This window comes from Spermophilus citellus (assembly GCF_964194105.1).
Source record: "Spermophilus citellus genome assembly, chromosome: 16".
In the NCBI taxonomy this organism is placed as follows: Eukaryota; Metazoa; Chordata; class Mammalia; order Rodentia; family Sciuridae; genus Spermophilus; species Spermophilus citellus.
In genome coordinates, this window is record NC_138196.1 from 68,437,795 (window position 1) to 68,460,549 (window position 22,755).

The 22,755-nt window shown below is 37.6% G+C and overlaps 1 pseudogene across 1 annotated transcript in view; it reads left to right on the forward strand.

The window, feature by feature from the left end:
• LOC308635324 (protein Wnt-8a-like) overlaps positions 1–21,617 on the forward strand; it is a 32,815-nt pseudogene extending 11,198 nt beyond the window's left edge. The window contains exons 2-3 of the transcript in view: positions 20,212–21,132; positions 21,540–21,617. The product of the transcript in view is annotated as a protein Wnt-8a-like (transcript). The remainder of the gene's footprint in view (positions 1–20,211; positions 21,133–21,539) is intronic.
• The last annotated feature ends 1,138 nt before the right edge of the window (positions 21,618–22,755 follow it).

Below are 22,755 nucleotides of genomic sequence, written 5' to 3' on the forward strand. Positions count from 1 at the left end.
GATCCCTACAAATTCCAAAATCCCAGTGCTCAAATACCTTATATAATAAAATGTAGTATTTACATATAGCCTATGTACATTTTCCCATATAGTTTAAATCTTCTCTAGACTACTAATAATACCTAATACAATGTAAATGCTCTGAGACTACTTGTTATATTTTATTATTTAAGGAACAAGGAATTATACAAGAAAAACAGTTTTATGTGTCCAAGATGGATGCAATTATTTAAAAATATTTTTAATCCTCTGTTGGTTAAATCCATAACTGCAGAATCTTGGAATACAGAAAGGTAACTATACTAACTCAATGTTACATACAGCAATCTTACAAATCTTTGCTTTATAGATAAGGAAACAGAAGTACTATTCAGGTGACTTGTTCAGGTCATACAGTTGATATGGGAGAGAATGTCCATTTAACTCAGTTTTCCTTCTTTGGGGTCGGACTCCAGCCCTCCCACATAACCACCCGACTATAATACCTGAAAGAGAAAGGCATGATTTCAAAAAGAAAGAATTAGCCACTTTATCCAAAATATTATGTAATAATTTCACAACATTCTAGTATATGATGAGATAGATAATGTGATATCTAAGTAAAAAAAGGCAATATGAGAGAAAATACTTAAAATTTGTCCATTAATACAATTTAAAATCAAAGTTTGTGTTTAAATTTAACAATACATTTATTAAAAGAAACAAAATCAGAAAAAAATTCTCCTCTATTACTTTTTATTGTTTAATAATTAGCAAAGCAATGTAGCTATAGATAGAACAATGTTATAAGAAAAGAAGATAATTCTCAGAGCTGCCTTCTCCTCCCCCACATCTGAGCCCACTCTCATGGGCAACCTCTTGAAAATCATTTAATAGTTCTATTTTTTGCAGTGTTTATCTCTATGGTACTTTCTAATGGTATTTTGTTATTTTTCCATTCTTGAAACTCTCCACTGACTTTCTACTAATGTACAGCTTTATCATTTGTGAGATTCCAGCACCAGTGTTGAGAAGTGTAATGTCATTCTGATTTCTATTGCTGCCTCTCCCTCTTTCTCTCTCCCACCTCCCTGTTGGTGCATAAAAGGAAGAGAGTGAAATAAAGTACAAACACAGAAAAGTATGCACATAGTAATTATGATTTTTTAAAAAATCACTTATCTGCCTTTCAACTTAAAGAAGAACATTATTAATGCTCTTTGAAGCTTTCCTTGGAACATCCCTTTCAGTTACATCCCCTTCTTCTGCTCTGAAAATCATCATTACTTTAATTTATTTGTAGTAATTATTACCTCGCTTTTCCACATAACTGCTCCATGTATACTATATATGTGCATCCCTAAATAATGTTTAACACCATATAAATGGATCTACACTTATTGTAGTAGAATATATTTTGGTAAGTTTTCAATTTTTTCATGCTATTGCTTTTAGATTAAGCTATTCATTTTTATTACTATATAATTTTCCTGTGTAAATATCACTCAAGTTTATTTATTGTTTACACTGTTAATGGATAATTGAGTTAATCCAGTTTTTACTGCTTTATCTTCTGGTGCATACATGAAAGAATTTTTCCCAAGGAATTAGGCATGAAAGTAGAATTTCTGACAGTTGGATATGTATCTTTAGTTTTACTAGGCAATTCTAGACTGTTTTCCAAAGTGGCTTCTACCAATTCACATTCCCCTGCTCATTTCCTATGTTCTCGTCCTCTCCAGTCTTGATACTTTTCTATCTGCTTTGCTCCTTCCTAAACTTGGCTGATATCTATCATTTGCTGTGGGCTCTTTGTCCCTTGGTAGATTTCTACTTTGCTTCTTTTGCTTTACTATCATTTTAATGGGCTTTTAGAAGGAAGCAGAAATAAATGAATGCAAAGAGTGTACCCCACTAGTCTTCATCCTTTATTTAAGGAAAATAAAACAACATTGGAAAAGAAAAATAACCTTTTATTTACTCTGTTTCTCTTAGGTAAATTTGAGACATTGAGTTCCTCACATGAGCTATTCAGACCAATGCTTTTAAGATGCAAACTTGACAAATCATTTTAGGAGTCTTGGTTGGGTATGGTCACTTAAAGAAAGTAAGAATTGCAATGGCTTATCAGCAGCCCCCTTTATTTGCTGCTGCCCCAAAATATTAGAAGCAAAAGGTATGCTGTTCATAAAAGTGAATAAGTAAATAAATAAGTTTGCTATCTTTTGATTTATGCACATGCTTTGTCTTATTTTGAGTAAAATGTCACATGGTTTCTTACATCATCCTTCCAAATGTTCCAATAGTAGTTCTGCATCTTCTCTTTTATTACTAACCAAACTATTCTTCTGTAACATCTACATTATATCTCTTTTGTCATGTGTATATATATGACATATACACATATATACATACATGTGTATATACACACACTCATATACATACATCTTTTCTGTGAAATAGTGAAGTAGACCCTAGAGTAAGGCCCATGATGTTCCAATAAGAAAGAAAATGTATTGGCTCAAGTAAGTAAATGTGCCAGAAATGAGTTCTGATCCAGTGGTTTGAATCATGACAGTGGGAACACAAATGTTCTCAGTCCCTCACTCTTTTTCAGCCATCTTAGCATCATCCTTAGTTTTCTAATCAGTTCTTTTTCTTAGATTCATACTTGGACCAGCACTTGGAGTAGCTTAGTGGCTTCCAGTTCCAGAATTCACATCTGAAACAGAATATTCAGGAGAATACTGATTTTTTCAGCAATGTCTCCTCCACCTCTTTAGCTCTGAATGGGCTCATCTATGATCCAATAAAATACTATGATTATTGTCTAAAGCTGGTAAGAACCCACTGGAGCTGGGAATGGGTGTCACCCAAACCCTATACCTGAGAATGGGGAAGGGAATTTTCTCAAAGGAAATTCGAAATAGTATTAAAAAGAGGAATGCTGAAGAGACAAAGAGCAAGATATGCCTGTTGAAAGGCTGAGTTTAAATATATTCTTTTTGCTTAGATATTTGACATACAAAAAGGAAAGCCTTCCCAAGATGTTTCCAAAATATTATTTTCCATATGTCAGAACATCAATGGACTCCTAAGAAGCGGGAGCAATGAAAATATCTGAACTCACATAGCTAATTTAAAATACTGCCTGATCCACTTGTTGTTTGAGAATTGAGAAACTTTATAGAACCATCTAAAAATGATTATGTACCTGATAAGAATGGCTTTTTAGGAATTCAAAAGAATGAGATCAATTAGAACACATTTTTCTTTATATATTGCCCTGTGCTAGAATGTCTCTTATCCTTCCAAGTAGCATTCATAAACTTCTTTCATACATTCTAAGATGCATGTCGGCGGTGACGTCTTTATTAAATAGTTGCTTCAATTTTGGGTGTCCTTGTCAATTAAGTCAGCTCCTCCTTCCAAGTTAGGAGTTATTCCAAAAAGAGTTTCATTTAAAAATAAATTATTTATTATTCTGTCTTTAAAAGGACATTGTGCTGTGTTAAATAAGCCAATCTCAAAAAGATAAATAGCATATAATTCCATTTATATGAAGCATCTACAGTAGTAAGACTCATAGAGACAGAGGAGAATGGTGGGGGTGGGGAGTGATGAAGAGAGTTTTTCAATGTGTGGAGCTTCCATTTTGCAAGATGAAAAAGTTCTGGAGATTCTTTACACAGCAATGTGAGCATACTTAATATTGTTCAACTGTACCATTAAAAAAGTTATAATGGTAATTTTTTTTAAAGAAGCTTGCTTCAGTCAAAAATTTTAATTTTAAATTCTGAGAAATTAAGTGTCCAAGATTGAATAACTAAAATATACTCTTGAAGAAGAAAAACAAGTGTCAACTCTTTCTTTGAGCTACTAGAACAAGAATACTCGGGGGGGGGGGGAATAAATAGAAGAATCCTGACTTAAAAGATGGGTCAAAATTGCAATTTTTAAGGCCCTAAATCTATTGTTAGATTAGATTCAAACCAGGATCATGTACATTTCATTAGTCATTTGTTCGGATCGCAGGCCTATTCGGAGAGCACCCGGGAGGCAGGAATGAAGATTTAACAGCGTCTTGTGGCAGCCTAGTGTCAAGATCACAATGAGGGCCTTTTGAGGAGGTGGAGGGAAAGAAGTTGGAGAACCCAGAACCTAACCACTTCACTGCTACCACCATGACTGTAGCCCATCGGGTTACACTCAGATTTCTCAGTATTTAACTGTTCTCCCTGCTTTGGCTCTTGACCTCCTTAAATAATAACCTTAAGAGAGACCAAAAAAGATACTGGTAAAAATGAATTAGATCAGCTCACCCCTCTGCTCACTGTGCTTCGCAGCCTCTGATCTCAGTCAAAATTAAATCCAAAGTCTTGCGATGGCTAAAAATCCCTGTTTTTCAGTGCTTCTTATGTCTCTGACATGGTCTGCCACCGTCCATCCTGCACAACCACACCGCCTTCCTCACTAGTTCTTGAATATAAAACAGGAGCACATCCTACAGCTTCACCACATAAATTACGATGCCTTGGTTTATCGTTGATTTCAAGACTGGTGTATAATCAGAAAGGAATAACATCAACAGTGAGATAAGACCTATACACAGATCACAACCGTTTCCTTAAAACATGAGGCTCCGTTTAAAAAATGATATATACAATTCAATTTTTTAAGTTTTTACTTTTGTTTCACAAACTAAATAAATGAGAGAACCAAATTTAAAGATGTAAAAATATGCATACATTTTCTTCGACACTGGAAGTTTTTAATTCCATGTTTCTTGAAAAGTACTAGAAGTTGGGCATAAGAAAGAGGCTTTCACATTTTAATGGGACATATCTATATTGTGTGAAGGAATTAAAACATTAAAGAAAGCCTGTGATGCTATTGCAATGGATTTGACAGTATTTATACACACACACACACACACACACACATACAAATGAAAGAAACTTAAGAAGTAAACAGTGCAAATTAGGACAACTAAGGGGCAAAGTCTACTTGAAAGATTCAAACAACAGACATTTTCAAAGACTTTGCATAGGTAAACAATTTGTGGGAAAAAAAATTGTAAAGGTAAAATTGAGGAAAAGCTAATTGTTTTAGTTTCCAAAGAGTTACACTGTGTCACTCTAAACCATAACTACTATCAATAATTTCCTAATTTTCCTGTGGGTTTAATTCACCCATGCAAGCACAATATTGTGTCTTATTTCTTCTGTTAAGGTCAGAGGGGACAGTGATCAGGGCAGCTGCAGTTTGCTTGGTGATGAAGATTTACCGCTTCAGCAGGCTTTTCTGCCTCAGCTTGTTTAGAGACCTGAGGAATACCAAAAGTAATTCTATTTATGTGACCTAACTAAAAATAGACATTTACTCTTCTAATTTTTATTTCCATTTTACTAGGGTAATTTGGACCCTTATTCTCACACTCTCTGCTACATGGCTTGAATCATCTATATGGAACCTGTCATGCCTTTCTTTCCAGAAGATTCCACCAAAAGTCAGTACAGCTTCTTTTCTATGTGATCTTTGTCTCAAATCACAAGCATTAGTTCCACTAAAAACTGTGTTGCCCAACTCTCTCATTCTTCCGCTGGCAAAATGAGTGGTGAATTAATTTCTAAAATAAACAATCTGCATTTGTGTTAGCCATGGAGGTCCTCGGCTCTAATCTCCCTTCAAGAAAACACGCTGCACCGAGGTAGTTGGGCCTGCTTCCAAGTATGGCACCATCAATTGGCTAGAAAGTTTACATGATAATTGGGCAAGGAGATTGGCAAAACTTGAACATTGTTTATCTGCAGTGATTTATAAGCAGTTTTTCTTGATAGACTGGATTTTTTCAGTTGGAGCCCTCCGCTCTACTAGAGCCCAGCTTTATTTTAAGAAAATCACAGGCCAGGGTTGCAGATCCATGGCAGATTATTTGCCTAATATGCACAAGGCCCTGGGAATATGGAAGCACAACCAAAAAAAAAAAAGAAAATTAAACCAATGGCTCAAGAGGCTGAGACAGGAGTATTACAAGTTCAAGGCCACCTTCAGCAGTTTAGCAAGGCCCTAAGTAACTTAATGAGAACTTGTCTCAAAATAAAGAATTTTTAAAAGACTGGGGATGCAGCTCGGTGACTGCCCTGGTATAAGTCCCCAGTCAGAAAGAAAGAAAGAAAGAAAGAAAGAAAGAAAGAAAGAAAGAAAGAAAAAGAAAATTAAAAATATACTTGCAGAGCTCCTACCCTATCTGCCCTCCACTCTCCACATTTGTAGCACATTTATCCTTCCTCCTGACTCGACTTTATAGCAACTCTTCTACCTCCTTGGAACTCCATCTCCTACTCTATAAATATGTTGCTACCTACAGCCACACTTACAGTCCACTGTTTTTCATATTTTAAATACCCCTTGAGCAGCCTCCAAACACACTGAATCATCCAGCTCCGTTCCCATTGTCATCTGAGATAGCAATTTTGTTGCTGTTGTTAGTTCCATGGTTAATATTGAATAGGTGTGCATGTTAAACCTGCCTGTGTTTATTTCCTAATGCTGTGTAACTCTGTGGCCTAAAATATGACTCATTTAGGGCGGGGGCTGTAGCTCAGTGGTAGAGCACTTGCCTTACACATGTGAGGCACTGGGTTTGATCCTCAGCACCACATAAAATTAAATAAATAAATAAATGTATTGTGTTCATTAAAATAAATAAATAAATATAAATATACATATATAAATATATGCATGTGTGTGTGTGTCCATAACTCATTTATTGTTTCACGTTTTCCAAAGGTCAGGAGTTTGGACAGAGGTTAGGTGAATCCTCTCTCCAGGGGCTCACAGGGTTGCAATCTTGGTGCCAGAGACACCGCGGTTCTCACTGGAGCTCAGAGTCCTCTTCCAAGTTCATTCAGGCAAGTGACAAGTTGCGGTTTTGGGGCTGTTGTCCCTGCTTTCTTACTAGCTGTTGGTGGAGGACCCCTCAGCTCCTACAGACTTCCTACAGGTCTGCAGTATGTGACTCCTGTGGGCAGTTCAGGATGGAGGTACTTGCCTTCTCCCAGGCAACAGGGGCAATGCCTGACTTCTAGTGCCTCTCCAGTTGGCTATATCCCAGTCTTATACAGTGGTAAGGGAAGCCTCTCTCAGCATTATGTGCCATGCAATGTCATCTGTTGGAGGAAGAGACCATCCCATTGTACTCACAGGTTCCACGCACACTCGAGGGTGGGAGTTGTATACAAGATGTGCACCAAGAACAGAGACCCTCCAAGGCCCTCTTAGAATTTCGCTGACCACACTGCCCTTCTCTACTCTGCTCTGTGATATTGGAGCTAGAACTATGCAAGCCGCGTTTCTTGCTTGTCAGCTGGCTCCCTCTGAGGTGCTGATGGTGGGCATAAAGGGAGAGAGAAAGGCTGGGAAGGGTAAGCATCTCTGCCATTCTGCTTGCCCCCTATTCCTATCAGCATTGCTTCAGTAACAGCCCTTCACTGTTCTGATGGGTACAGCGGGTTCCATCTTCAATTTCTTCAGCATCTATAACAGGAACTTCAGCCTCCTCTCTCAGAGCTCTGCAGCTGTGTCCTCCCTGGGACATCTCCTCTGAGTTCCTGAAGTACCATCACAAGTGAGCCAACTCTCACACTCAGAGGTTACGCATACCAGCTTCACTTAGCTCTTCTAATTTCCAAAAGTCTCATTTTCTTTGCTTTTTCCCAAAATCTACAATGGGAGACATGTCCTTCTGTTACTCTCTTTGAACCAGCTAGTGTTCTTTTTTTACTATTTCAAGTACTTTTTTAATTTGTTTGAGCAATTGTAACAAATTCTCCCTGGAAAGAGGCTGTATAGTTTCTGCATCCATGATGACTCCCACTGATGCCATCGGTTTGGAACAGTCTACCCCACTGCTGTTTCCTAAGTCCTCTTATTTTAGTGAATGACATTGTAAAACACAGGGTTTTCAGAAATGCATGTATCAGGTTATTGTAAAAATTCTGTAATTTACATTTTAAAGACTGAAGATTCTTCTGTCATGTGTACATACTATAATTTGTTAATCTAGTCCCTCAAGTTATTTTAAACATTTTGTCATTATATATATATAAACCCACAGTAAATACTCATAGATACAAATGTTTGCTTGCATTCCAGCTCAATCCCTAGAACGAACTCTCAGAAGTTATGAGACTAAAGAATGAAACTGGTTTTAAGATTTTGATGCCAAATTTTCCTTCCAAAAGGCTATAAAAAAATAAGACTTTACCACCCATAAATGAAACTAGCTATTCTTCTACACTCTTACCAACACGATATTTTCTTTATCTGGTAAAACAGTTGACATATTGATAGATGGAAATGGCATCTCATTTTAACTCATTATTAATGGTCAAAATCTTTCCACATGTGCATTGGACATGTTCACATCTTCTTTTGTGGATAAACTGTCATTGTGCCTTTTCTAATCACTCCAACCAGAAGTGATGTGTGCTCCTCTCAGCCTTAATAATATTTTATTTGCATTTGGCATTTACCATACTCTATTTGAATTTGCCATTTGCCATTTGCATTAGTCCAGCTTTGGTTATGGGACCGTTTCTCTGTTTCTTTTCATCTTTATCAGAGTCTATTATTTTCCCCATGGGCTTACTCTTTACATTATTTTTATTCCATTTTACACCCTATATGGAAATAAATCATCATATCAGAATTTATGCTGTAAAAGTAACCCCTTCCTATCTCAGTACAAATGTAGAAATTGACTGATAAGAGCTAGACTACAAAACCCCTTAGATTTCTTCTAGTATTTATGTTTTATATCTCTGGTCTTACTGCAGTTCCTACTCTCATAAACTGTACTTTTCCAGCCAATTGACAGATTATAAATGCAACTTATGCATTACTTTTAGAGATCTTTCTATTTTGATAAGTTTGCATGAGTACTTATAACACTAAGTGTACAGAAGAGGTACACTAAGAAGCTGCAAGAAGAATAAAATTTCAAAGTTGAAAACTTACCATTGATATCCTCTGAAAGCTAAGAAAAGAGATCTTATAAAAAGGGTTTTTCAGAGATTAAAAAGAGAGCTCTTCAATAGTATAACATGATAGAAGAAATTTTGAACACTAGTAGTAGGCTTGGGATCTAAACCTGAAGCGATTTTGCAGAAACAAGATGCAACGGAAATGAGAATTAAAGAATACTCCCAGGATAATATCTAGTCACCATTCTTAAGGTAACCTGTCCACACTAGCTTTAAAGACAGAAATGTTGAAGGCTGGATTGTGAGTTCACCAACAAGACAGTTTCTCTCTAATTTGTTACTTTTTTAGTCAGCTTTTGCATCACTGTGACCAAAATACCTGACAAGAACAACTTAGAAGTGGAAAAGTTTATTTGGGGCTCAAGGGGAGGTCTCAGTCCATAGATGGCCAACTCCACTCCTCTGGGCCCAAGGTGAGGCAGCACATCATGGGGGAAGGACTCAGAAGAGGAAAGCTGCTCAGCTCATGGCACAGGAAGCAAAGTGAGAGGGAGGGGGGAAGACGCAGCCTTCCAGAGTTTGTGCCCCCCACCATGACCCACTTCCTCCAGCTATGCCTCACCTCTCTGCAATTAAATTTCCAGTAAATCAAACTAGGATAGACTAGATTAGATTACAGCTCTCACAATCATTTCATATTCCTGCATTAACACAGGAGCTTTTGGGAAACACCTCACGTACAAAACAGAATAGGCCTTTACCACGCATTATTTGTACTTTCCATTTGAATTAGTCCAGCATTGACAATAATCAGGTGAGCCTGACCAATTTTGGTCTGACTTTGACTTGCCTGGACCATGTCCTAATGAAAGTTTTATGCTGCCCTTCATGCTAAGATGTTGATTCAGCTGACAAAACTCATTTCAACCCACAAAAATGCTCAGCTTTGAGCCACTTCTGAGAGCTGAAGGTTAGCCAATGTGAACTTGAAAGAGGGAATTCAGAGAACCCCAAATCCTCAACTATATTCTCACTAGATGACCAATACCTGACTCATACCACATTTCTACCAAATGCCAGATTTTGGTGAGACCCATTCCCAAAGACTTTTTCACTAATTTCTCCAAAAGACATTTTTGCAAACTCTCCAGGAAACTAAAGCCAGCTAATAATGCAGAAATTCTGTCCAGTTAAATGTCTTTGAGTTTTTCTTTCAAAAATTATCATCTTTCTCCACAACTTTGTTTATGCTTTAGTCTCGATTTTTTTATTAATCATTTTTTCACATTTGGCTATATTTAAATACTTTTTGATTAATTAAATAATAATTTGGTTAAAAAACATACTAAGTCATAAAAAATATTATCAAGAAAAAGATAGATTCACAAGTTGAACAAAACGGAATGTCTTAAAGTGAAGAAAAAAGATGGAAATTAAAATTGGCAACTACAAATGGAGCAAATTATGTTATGTTTGCATATATGAATATGTTATGATTAATCCAACTATTATGATTAATTATAATGTACTAATAAAAACATAGTAAAATAATTAATTAAACTTATTGCTACATTGATTAACTAGCAGAAAAGCCATAGCTTAAAAAAAAGAAAAAGTTTTAGGAACTTCTACTCTCAGAATAATGGAATAAACTATTAATCAATTGCCTCTCCTGCAGACATCCTGAGAAAACACAAAAATAACAATGACCTGAAGGCATTGAAGAGTGAACAGAAGCAGGAATATTGTGGAGGACAACCTCAAAGGACCATAATGGAGTGAAAATATCAACTTATTTGGCTTTCCACCTGTGAACAGGCTGCAATCTTAAAGCAGCTGAAACCATGAAAGTATACCTGATACACAACATGAGAACCAAAATAAAGATTTGAGGGGAAAAGAGGCACTAGAAAGTGAAGTGGAAAGACAATGGAGAAGAGAGCTAAAGAAGAGGAGCCCTGAATTCTGAGTGTATATATTCTGTCCAAATATATAGCTGCTCCTTGATTCATGTATGCTCAAGGAAGACTGTGACAGTCCAGCTAAGGCAGAAAAAAAGTAAAATGATATTTTATCTTATTTCAAAAACCACAGTATGCCCTATTAGTTTGACCAAATTAATTGCCTAATAAAAGAAAAACATCAACATTGTTCAATGTACTATAAGAAAATCAACAATCTTCACATCATAACGTATATAATTTTAGAATATAATCCAAAATTACTTGAAATATTTTTTTTTAAAAAAACAGGAAAATGTGAATCATAATCAAGGGAAAAGATAATCAGTGAACATCAATCCTGAGACATGGAATCTAGAAATAAGAATTAGAACATTAAGCAACTACTCTAACTATGCTCAACAAAGTAAAGGAAAATGTATGGAATAAAATATAGTAAATCTCAGTTAAAAATAGAAAATGTAAAAAAAGCAAATGGAAATTATATAGCTGAACTGATATTTTAATATCTGAATAAAATTAGTCTTATGATGGTATGAAGAGAATCATGAAAATGTTAGGAAGTCAATGGTCTTAAGATAAGTCAATAGATATCATTCAATATGATAAGTAGAAATGAAAAATGATTATAAATAGAAATTGAACCAGAACCTCAAGGACTTGTGGGACATTATCAAAAGGTCTAACATACCTTATAATTGGATTCACAAAAAGAGAAAAGAGAAACATGGAGAGGAAAAATTTAAAGAAAAATTTCCCATTTGATAGGAGATATAAATTTACAGATAAAGAAGATCAACAAAATCAAATCAGGCCACCTGTGAAAAATAACATACTAGATATCTAATTATAGCCAAATGTTGGAAAACCAAAGACCAAAAGGAAATCATGAACATTTGTGGAGAAAAACAATATTCCAATGCAGAGAAATATCACTTCCAATTACTGATGATTTATCACAAGAAATTATGGGAGCCAGAAGGCAGTGGACCATATCTTTAAAGTGTAACAAGGGTGAAGGGGACCGGGTGAGGGGAGTGAAATCCATCACCAATCCAAACACCCACAATCTTTTTAAGACATGCTCATCTCTATCTTGGTTTCTGTGTGAGACTGCTCTTGGGACAATGCTATTTGTTCTGTTGTTTATTAGAGAGGATTTATGAAACCCATCCAAACATATTTAAATTATTAATGGTTCTTTCCTTGGCTTACCTCTCCCTTCTATTTCTTTATTATAGGCAAAGAAAAGCAAGTTTCTACATTTTATATTCTTCATGGAAATCTCCTCAAGAAGACTTAAGAGTTTATTGGCTACTGTTTCTTTTTTTTTTATTGGTTGTTCAAAACATTACAAAGCTCTTGACATATCATATTTCATACATTAGATTCAAGTGGGTTATGAACTCCCATTTTTACCCCAAATACAGATTGCAGAATCACATCGGTTACACATCCACATTTTTACATAATGCCATATTAGTGACTGTTGTATTCTGCTACCTTTCCTATCCTCTACTATCGACCCTCCCCTCCCCTCCCATCTTCTCTCTCTACCCCATCTACTGTAATTCATTTCTCTCCTTGTTTATTTTCCCATTCCCCTCACAACCTCTTATATGTAATTTTGTATAACAATGAGGGTCTCCTTCCATTTCCATGCAATTTCCCTTTTCTCTCCCTTTACCTCCCACCTCATGTCTCTGTTTAATGTTAATCTTTTCCTCCTGCTCTTCCTCCCTGCTCTGTTCTTAGTTGTTCTCATTATATCAAAGAAGACATTTGGCATTCATTTTTTAGGGATTGGCTAGCTTCACTTAGCATAATCTGCTCTAGTGCCATCCATTTCCCTGCAAATTCCATGATTTGGTCATTTTTTAGTGTTAGGTAATACTCCATGGTGTATAAATGCCATATTTTTTTTAATCCATTCATCTATTGAAGGACATCTGGGTTGGTTCCATAGTCTAGCTATTGTGAATTGTGCTGCTATGAACATCGATGTGGCAGTATCCCTGTAGTGTGCTCTTTTAAGGTCTTCAGGTAATAGGGCAATAGCTGGGTCAAATGGTGGTTCCATTCCCAGCTTTCCCAGTAATCTCCATACTACTTTCCAAATTGGCCACACCAATTTGCAGTCCCACCAACAATGTACAAGAGTACCCTTTTCCCCACATCCTCGCCAGCACTTGTTGTTTGACTTCAGAATGGATGCCAATCTTACTGGAGTGAGATGGTATCTTAGTGTGGTTTTGATTTGCATTTCTCTGACTGCTAGAGATGGTGAGCATTTTTTCATGTACTTGTTGATTGATTGTATGTCCTCCTCTGAGAAGTGTCTGTTCAGGTCCTTGGCCCATTTGTTGATTGGGTTATTTGTTATCTTATTGTCTAATTTTTTGAGTTCTTTGTATACTCTGGATATTAGGGCTCTATCTGAAGTGTGAGTAGTAACGATTTGTTCCCAGGATGTAGGCTCCCTATTTACCTCTCTTATTATTTCTTTTGCTGAGAAAAAAACCTTTTAGTTTGAGTAAGTCCCATTTGTTGATTCTAGTAATTAACTCTTGTGCTATGGGTGTCCTATTGAGGAATTTGGGGCCCGACCCCACAGTATGTAGATCGGAGCCAACTTTTTCTTCTATCAGACTCAGATTCTCTGATTTGATATCAAGCTCCTTGATCCATTTTGAGTTAACTTTTGTGCATGGCGAGAGAAAGGGATTCAGTTTCATTTTGATGCATATGGATTTCCAGTTTTCCCAACACCGTTTGTTGAAGATGCTATCCTTCCTCCATTGCATGCTTTTAGCCACTTTATCAAATATAAGATAGTTGTAGTTTTGTGGATTAGTCTCTGTGTCCTCTATTCTGTACCATTGGTCCACCCGCCTCTTTTGGTACCAGTACCATGCTGTTTTTGTTACTATTGCTCTGTAGAATAGTTTGAAGTCTGGTATCGCTATATCGCATGATTCACACTTCCTACTTAGCATTGTTTTTGCTATTCTGGGTCTTTTGTTTTTCCATATGAATTTCATGATTGCTTTATCTATTTCTACAAGAAATGCTGTTGGGATTTTGATTGGCATTGCATTAAACCTATAGAGAACTTTTGGTAATATCGCCATTTTGATGATGTTAGTTCTGCCTATCCATGAACAGGGTATATTTTTCCATCTTCTAAGATCTTCTTCTACTTCTCTCTTTAGGGTTCTGTAGTTTTCATTGTATAAATCTTTCACCTCTTTTGTTAGGTTGATTCCCAAGTATTTTATTGTTTTTGAGGATATTGTGAATGGACTGTTTTTCCTCATTTCCGTTTCAGATGTTTTGTCGCTGATATACAGAAATGCCTTTGATTTATGCGTGTTGATTTTATATCCTGCCACTTTGCTGAATTCATTTATTAGTTCTAGTAGTTTTTTGGTAGACCCTTTTGGGTCTTCTAGGTATAGAATCATGTCTTCCGCAAATAGTAATAATTTAAGTTCTTCTTTTCCTATTTTTATGCCTTTAATTTCTTTCGTCTGTCTAATTGCTCTGGCCAGTGTTTCGAGAACTATATTGAATAGAAGTGGTGATAGAGGGCATCCCTGTCTTGTTCCAGATTTTAGAGGGAATGCCTTCAATTTTTCTCCATTCAGAATGATGCTAGCCTGAGGCTTAGCATAGATAGCTTTTACAATGTTGAGGTAAGTTCCTGTTATCCCTAGTTTTTCTAATGTTTTGAACATAAAGGGATGCTGTACTTTGTCGAATGCTTTTTCTGCGTCTATCGAGATGATCATATGGTTCTTATCTTTAAGTCTATTGATGTGGTGAATAACATTTATTGATTTCTGTATATTGAACCATCCTTGCATCCCAGGGATGAATCCTACTTGATCATGGTGCACAATTTTTTTGATATGCTTTTGCATCCGATTTGCGAGAATTTTATTAAGGATTTTTGCATCTAGGTTCATTAGAGATATTGATCTGTAGTTTTCTTTCTTTAAGGTGTCTTTGTCTTGTTTCAGCATCAGGGTGATGTTGGCCTCATAGAATGAATTTGGAAGAGCTCCCTCTTTTTCTATTTCCTGAAATAACTTGAAAAATATTGGTATTAATTCTTCTTTAAAAGTTTTGTAAAACTCCGCTATATACCCATCCGGTCCTGGGCTTTTCTTGATTGATAGTCTTTTGATTGCATCTTCTATTTCATCCATTGATATTGGTCTGTTCAAATTGTGTGTATCCTCCTGACTCAGTCTGGGCAAATCATATGACTTAAGAAATTTATCGATGTCTTCACTATCTGCTATTTTATTGGAATATAAGTTTTCAAAATAATTTCTAATTGTCTTCTGTATTTCTGTAGCATCTGTTGTGATATTGCCTTTTTCATCCCGTATGTTAGTAATTTGAGTTCTCTCTCTTCTTCTCTTCATTAGCATGGCTAAGGGTCTGTCAATCTTATTTATTTTTTTGAAGAACCAACTTTTAGTTTTGTTAATTTTTTCAATAGTTTTTTTTTTGTTTCAATTTTGTTGATTTCTGCTCTGATTTTAATTATTTCTTGCCTTCTGCTACATTTGTTGTTGTTTTGCTCTTCCTTTTCTAGGGCTTTGAGATGATGTGTGAGCTCATTTATTTGTTGGTTTTTCCTTTTTTTGAGGAATGACCACCAGGCGATGAATTTCCCTCTTAAAACTGCTTTCATGGTGTCCCATAGATTCCGATATGTTGTGTCTGTATTTTCATTTATCGCTAAGAATTTTTTGATTTCCTCCTTTATGTCTTCTGTAACCCATTGATCATTCAGTAACATATTGTTCATTTTCCATGTGATGTAGGATTTTTCCTTCCTTCTTTTATCATTGATTTCCAGTTTCATTCCATTATGATCAGATAAAATGCATGGTATTATCTCCACCCCTTTATAATTACTGAGGGTTGCCCTATGGCATAATATATGGTCTATTTTTGAGAAGGATCCATGTGCTGCTGAGAAAAAAGTATATCCACTTGATGATGGTTGATATATTCTATATATGTCAGTTAAGTCTAGGTTATTGATTGTGATATTGAGTTCTATAGTTTCTTTATTCAACTTTTGTTTGGAAGATCTGTCCAATGGGGAGAGAGGTGTGTTGAAGTCACCCATAATTATTGTGTTGTGGTATATTTGATTCTTGAACTTGAGGAGAATTTGTTTTATGAACGTCGCAGCACCATTATTTGGTGCATAAATATTGATAATTGTTATGTCTTGTTGGTGAATGGTTCCTTTTAACAGTATATAATGTCCTTCCTTATCCCTTTTGATTAACTTAGTCTTGAAGTCGATTTTATTCGATATGAGGATGGCCACCCCTGCTTGCTTACGAGGACCGTGTGCGTGGTATATTTTTTCCCATCCTTTCACCTTCAGCCTGTGTATGTCTTTTCCAATCAGATGTGTCTCCTGGAGGCAGCATATTGTTGGATTTGTTTTTTTAATCCACGATACCAGCCTATGTCGCTTTATTGGAGAGTTTAAGCCATTAACGTTTAGAGTTACTATTGATATATGGTTTGTACTTCCAGCCATGTTTGATTATTTATCTTTTTTTTTTTTTAATTTAGTTTGTTTTTCCATGATTAGCTTTCCCTCCTGCCCTCTGTCTTTACTGAGGCACTTCCCACCGATGGTTTTGGTTACTGTTTTTCATTTCTTCTTCGTGTAGTGTTTTGCTCAAGATGCTTTGCAATGCTGGTTTTCTGGCTGCAAATTCTTTTAACTTTTGTTTATCATGAAAGATTTTTATTTTGTTGTCATACCTGAAGCTTAATTTTGCTGGATACAGAATTCTTGGTTGGCATCCATTGTCTTTCAGTGTTTGAAATACGTTGTTCCAGGATCTTCTCACTTTCAGCGTCTGTGATGGAAAATCCGTTGTTAACCTTATTGGTTTACCCCTGAATGTAATCTGCCTCCTTTCTCTTGTAGCTTTTAATATTTTCTCTTTGTTCTGTATATTGGATATCTTCATAACAATGTGTCTTGGTGTTGGTCTACTGTGATTTTGTATGCTCGGTGTCCTGTATGCATCTACAATTTGTATATCCGTTTCCTTTTTTATTTCTGGAAAGTTTTCTTTAATTATTTCATTCAGCAGGTTACTCATTCCCTTGGTTTGAATCTCTATACCTTTCCTTTATCCCGATGACTGTTAAGTTTGGGTTTTTTATGTTATCCCATATCTCTTAGATGTTTTTCTCGTGATTTTTTACCAGCCTTTCTGAGCTTTCCATCTTTTCAAGATGATATATTTTGTCTTCATTATCTGACATTCTGGCTTCTACTTGCTCCACTCTTAGTGATACCCTCATTTGAGTTTTTAATTTGGTTTATAGTTTCCTTCATTTCTAGAATTATTGTTTTGATTTTTTTTATAATCTCTATCTCCTGATAAAGATGCTTAACTTCTTCTTTTATCTGTTTATGTAATTCATTTTCAATGTGTTCTTTCACTGTTTGAATTTGCTGTCTCATATCCTCTTTAAGGTTCCATTCCATCTGTCTAAGGTATTCCTTGAGTTCTTTATTTGACCATTTTTCTGATGACGCTAGGTCTTCCTAAATATTTATGCTGTCCTGCATTGTTTGTACTCCTTTTTTTCCTTGCTTTTTCATGCTGCTCATGTTACTTCTTGTTCTGTTTGACTGCTGAGTTACTGTTTACTCCTATAAATTTATTTTATGCTTGAGAGGAACGGTATTAGAAGGGAAGGGAATAAGTCACTAAAGAGAATGAGAGTAAGCAGGTAGAATTCAAGGTAGGGGGAATAAGAAAATTGAGAAGAAATGAAAAGACAAAAGAAAAAAATACAAAAGAAAAAAGAAAAAAAATTTTAAAAAATAATAAAAATAATAAAAATTTAAATTTAAAAAAAATTTAGAAACCAACAAAAAAATGAAAATGAAAAAAAAACCCAAATTAAAAAAAAATTAAGAGTCTTAGAGTTTGATTAACTTCTCTTCCAGTAGGTGGAGCTGTGCTCACTGGGCCAAGCTTCTCCTCTCAATAGGCAGGAACCAATCACTGTGCAGCAGCTCCTCCTCCCAGACTGGGCGAGTCTCCAATCCTGAGTGCCTAGGGCCCTCTCTTGTGTCTAGTCACTTCCCCACTTTTCCTCAAGCCAGGCCCCACTCTCTGCTGACACTCATCACAATACTGGCTACACGCCAGGTCTGCTGCTCCCGGAAGCCCTGTTTTCATGAACGACTGGGCACACTCTCCCAGTTTGCGATTCCCTCAGACCCTAAGGTTGTGGAGCTTGGGCCTGAGAACCCTCAGCGAATTTTGCTTGCCCTCCGGTAGCCACGCCCCCAGTAGCTGGTGCAAGAGACCTCAGTTGTCAGCACTGGTGGGAGCAGTAGCTGGGAGTTCCGCACCGCGGATCCCGCGCCACTCCTGATTCCCTCGGTCTGGCTATCGCGCTCACGGGATAGCTGGGAGGGGCCCTTAAGGTTTCCCCGCTGTGAGGAGAGGGAAGGCTAGGGGATTACACACCTGTCACCACTGGTTTCAATGAAGTTATCTCCTCCGCCGCATTCTGGTGACGTCAGTTCTCTGCCATGGTGGTATCCCATGCAAATGGTGGCAGTTCGTTCCCTTTGCCGGGTGACCAATGCAACAGGTGGGTCCTGACTGTCTCTCCCAAGCCCCGTTTCAATCCTTTGGCCACTGCCTATGAAGGCTCGGTTGGCCTTAACCTCCGTAGGATCCGAAGGGCCGACCAGTTGTTTCAGCGGGATCGTTTAGTGCTGAGTCACAGCTGTTTATCTGCGGGAAGCAGGCGAACGAGAGCTTGAATTCAACTGATCCGGGCTTGGTGTGTGTTCTGAGAGGCCCAGAGTGTTTGCCCCAGATCCACGTCAGCTCAGCATTGCCTAGTGATCCTGAGCAAACAGCATTTAGACGGCTTACGACTCCCTATGCCCACGCAGCTGAAGAGGTCAGAGACTTGATCTCTCCGCGCCCGCCGCCATGTTCTCTGAACATGGCTACTGTTTCTATTTCTATGTTATAACAGATGACAGTGTGAACCAGCTTTCCATCCATAAGTGACAAAGTCCCTAATATTTATCTCATGTCCTTCAAGTCCTCACTCACAATAGTCTTCTTAAGATCTTTCCAGCTTCACTAACAGTTTTATGGAGACTCTTTTCTGCTTTTACCCACCACCCAGTTGCAAAGGCAATTATTTTAAGTTCTTTTTATAATGGTAGACCTAATCCCTATGACCATATTCTATTCCAGCTATTTACTCCTGTATAAATTCTCCTCAAAATTGATGGCTTTAAAAAAACAACCATGTGATTACATCTCACATTTTTATAAGTCAGAATTCAGGTAGAAATCACCTTTTATTCTGCATGGCATTGACTGAAGTCACTCAGTGGATTCTAGTTGATGGCGTCACTAAGTTGAGCTGCAGAGTACAAAAACAGATTCAATTACTTGGCAGGGATGGCTTTAGGGCTGAGCTCAGCTGCACCCCTCTTATTTCCATTTGGTACTTCAAACAAGATAGTTAGATTTCTAATGGCAGCTCAGGCTCCAATACGCCATACTGGAACCTTCCAGTCTCTTAAGGGCAAAGCTTAGAACTAGCTAACGTCACCTTTATGGTATTCTATTGGTCAAACAGTCACAGTCCAACTCAACTTTCCAGGTAGGAGAAATAAGCCTCACCTGTTTGTGGAAGAAGTGTAAAAGAACTGCAGCCATTTTGATGCTATAATCAGAAAAAAGTTTTTAACTAATTTTATTTTATTATTTTGTTTAATTTTTAGTACCAGGGATTAAACCCAGGGGTGCTTAATCACTGATTCCCATCCTTAGCTGTTTTTATTTTTTATTTTGAGATAGGGTCTCACTAAGTTGCTTAGGGTTCACCAAGTTGCTGAGGCTGGCTTTGAACTTGTGATCCTCCTGCCTCAGTCTCCTGAGCCACTGGGATTACGAGCATGAGCCACCATGGCCAGCCAAAACTAATTTTATAAAACTCCAAAAATCCTAAAATCTATGTTGAAATGTTGGAAACATTTTATTTAAGTTCAGGCAAAGCTAAGAGTTACAGTTCTCACCATTCCTACTCATTATTTTACTGGAGTGGAAAATACAGTAAAGTACAAATAAAATTAGAAGTCCCAGGTTGAGCTCACTTCTTTGCACTTGACCCTAACCTGGACATGGTCCCTAGGAGTAGACAGGGCCATAGGACACCTTTTTGTGCTGTGGGTGGCCAAGAGCATATATTGTGCCACGTTTGGTGCCTCTGCCTCCCCATCTCACCCCTACTACCAATGTGGGCTTGGGTACCCAGAGTGGCATTGAGCAATGTAAGTTCCTTTTTTGTTGTTGTTATCATTGGAACTGCCCTGAAAACACTCTCCAGCTCACCACCCACAACAGGCTGAGAAGTGCCAACAGAGAGATTTCCTTCATTCATGCCATCAGCTCTGCCTGAGTCATGTACACCATCACTAAATACTGTAGCCTGGGTGACTTTGAAAACTGTGACTGTGATGAGTCAAGAACAGAAAAACAGGAGGCCATAACTGGATCTAGCAAGGCTGCAGCGACAATGTGGAATTTGGGGAAAGTATCTCCAAACTATTTGTGAACAATCTGGAGAAGGGGAAGGATGCCAAAGCCCTGATGAGTCTTCACAACAGGGCCGGCTGGCAGGCAGTAAGAGCCACTGTGAAAAGGATCTGCAAATGCCATGATATCTCAGAGAGCTGCAGCATCCAGACATCCTGGCTGCAGCTGGCTCACTACTGGGAGATGGGAGACTACCTAAAGGACAAGCATGACCAGTCACTGAAAATTGAGAAGGATAAGCAGCAGCTAAGGGCTGGGAACAACGCCGAGGGTTGCTGAGCTCCCACTGAGGCTCTTCCTCCTAGCATAGAAGCTAAGATAATCATTTTAGAGAAATCTCCAGACTACCGTACCTGCAGTTCCAGCCTGGGCATTTATGACACAAAGGGTCGAAAGTGCCTGCAGACCAGCTGCAATACATTCAAGTAGGAGCAACACAGCTGTGGGCACCTGTGCACTGAGTGTGAGCTACAGGTGGAAGAGAGGAAGACTGAAGCCAAGAACAGCTGTAACGGCAAATTTCAATGGGGCTGCATGGTCAAGTACCACCAGCTTAGGCATGTGGTGAACAAGTACTACTGCATGCACTCCCCAGACAGTGCCCAGGCCTGATGCAACAGGACAGACTGATAACACCCCATATGAACCGGTTTGACAGTGGAGGGCAACACCACTTCTCTCTTGGAGAGAATAGACTGGAAAACAATTGGAAAATCACAGGGATAGTTTTGTAGTCCTCATGATATCTGCTATAGATGGGGAAATGGAGGCCCAAGACTATAAAAGATATTCTTGGCAGAGTTGATATTGGAACCTGGGCTTCCTGACTTGGGCACACCCAATCTTTCCTGCGATTTCCTGGTACTTGTGCCTATACTTATTGTGCAGCTTGCTAAAAAATTGGTTTGGTTTGGTTTGGGGCATCCACACCCAGAGAAACTCTCAAAAATATTTCTTCCTTTAAATTTTAGACCATGTTCAGCCCAGCTGTGCTGCTGGGAATCAGAGGGTATAGAAGCAAAAAATTAGAGTTCTGTTCAGATCCCTGAAGGAGCAAATTTCTGCCACTCTGGCTGGGTCCAGAAAACCAACTGCAAATTCCTACAGATACATGAAGCAGAGACTTTCTAGCTCCTACTGGGAGGATTTTAAAGTATTGAGTTTTTCATCTGAGTATGCACTTTTTAAAAATTCTTCCCACCCTAGTCTAAGGGAATTCAGGAGAGCTTTTTCAGCTCATAAAACCACCTGTGGTATCAAGGAGAGGGAATGGTCACAGTAAGCAGACAGGTGACCATGACTTACCAAAGTCCTACAAGACAGATATTCCCCAGACAGCTATAAAACCTCTGTTATGTCATTTACCAGATTGGAAACTCAACTGCATTTTGTAATAAATGTTTCTAGGATATATCTAGCTGGGAACTTTTGTTACTCTCCTTGGTAAACTTAGGGTCAGGAAGGGAATAGGAGCCCTGCTTCTGTGTTCCCATTACCCACCACACTAAGCAGGGGAGGTAGAATATCAAACTCACTTGATTTCAATGTTTGACAGATAATGAAATTGAGATACAGGCATTGGAAAATAGGAAAAAAAATACAGACCTACGGATTCTACAAGAATTATTTTAATTAATGTTATTTTAATTCAGCCTAAGCAATTTGGGGACTTAAGTCGCCCATATTCACAGTGTGTTTGCTCCCTTAACTTGAGCCTCTTGGGTACACTAAGACCTGGGCCCCAGGGAAAGAGACTAGGACACTCATGGATTCCACTTTCTTCATTTGCATTTTTACAACTTCTTCCGATGGTAATTTTTAGAGGAGGAGGAGTTTCCTATGAAGAGCCCTGGGGCTCAGCCACTGATTTCCTAAATATGAATATCTCAGAACTGGGAATCTCTCCTGTCTGCATGTGTCTGGTACTCTGCAGGGAATTTGAATAAACAAGTAAAACGACTGAACTCCAATAGTGAGTATTCACACCAACCAAGCTCCTTGTTTTAAATTAGAAAATAATCTAAATGTTTAATAATAATGTAAACTATTTAAATAATGTAAATCATGCCCCTATAATGGAATCTTAATCTCTAAAATAATATGCTTGAGAAATATTTAGTAACATGGAAAACACACATGATATTAACTGAACAAAGTTGATTACTAAATACCATGTTCAGGATGAAT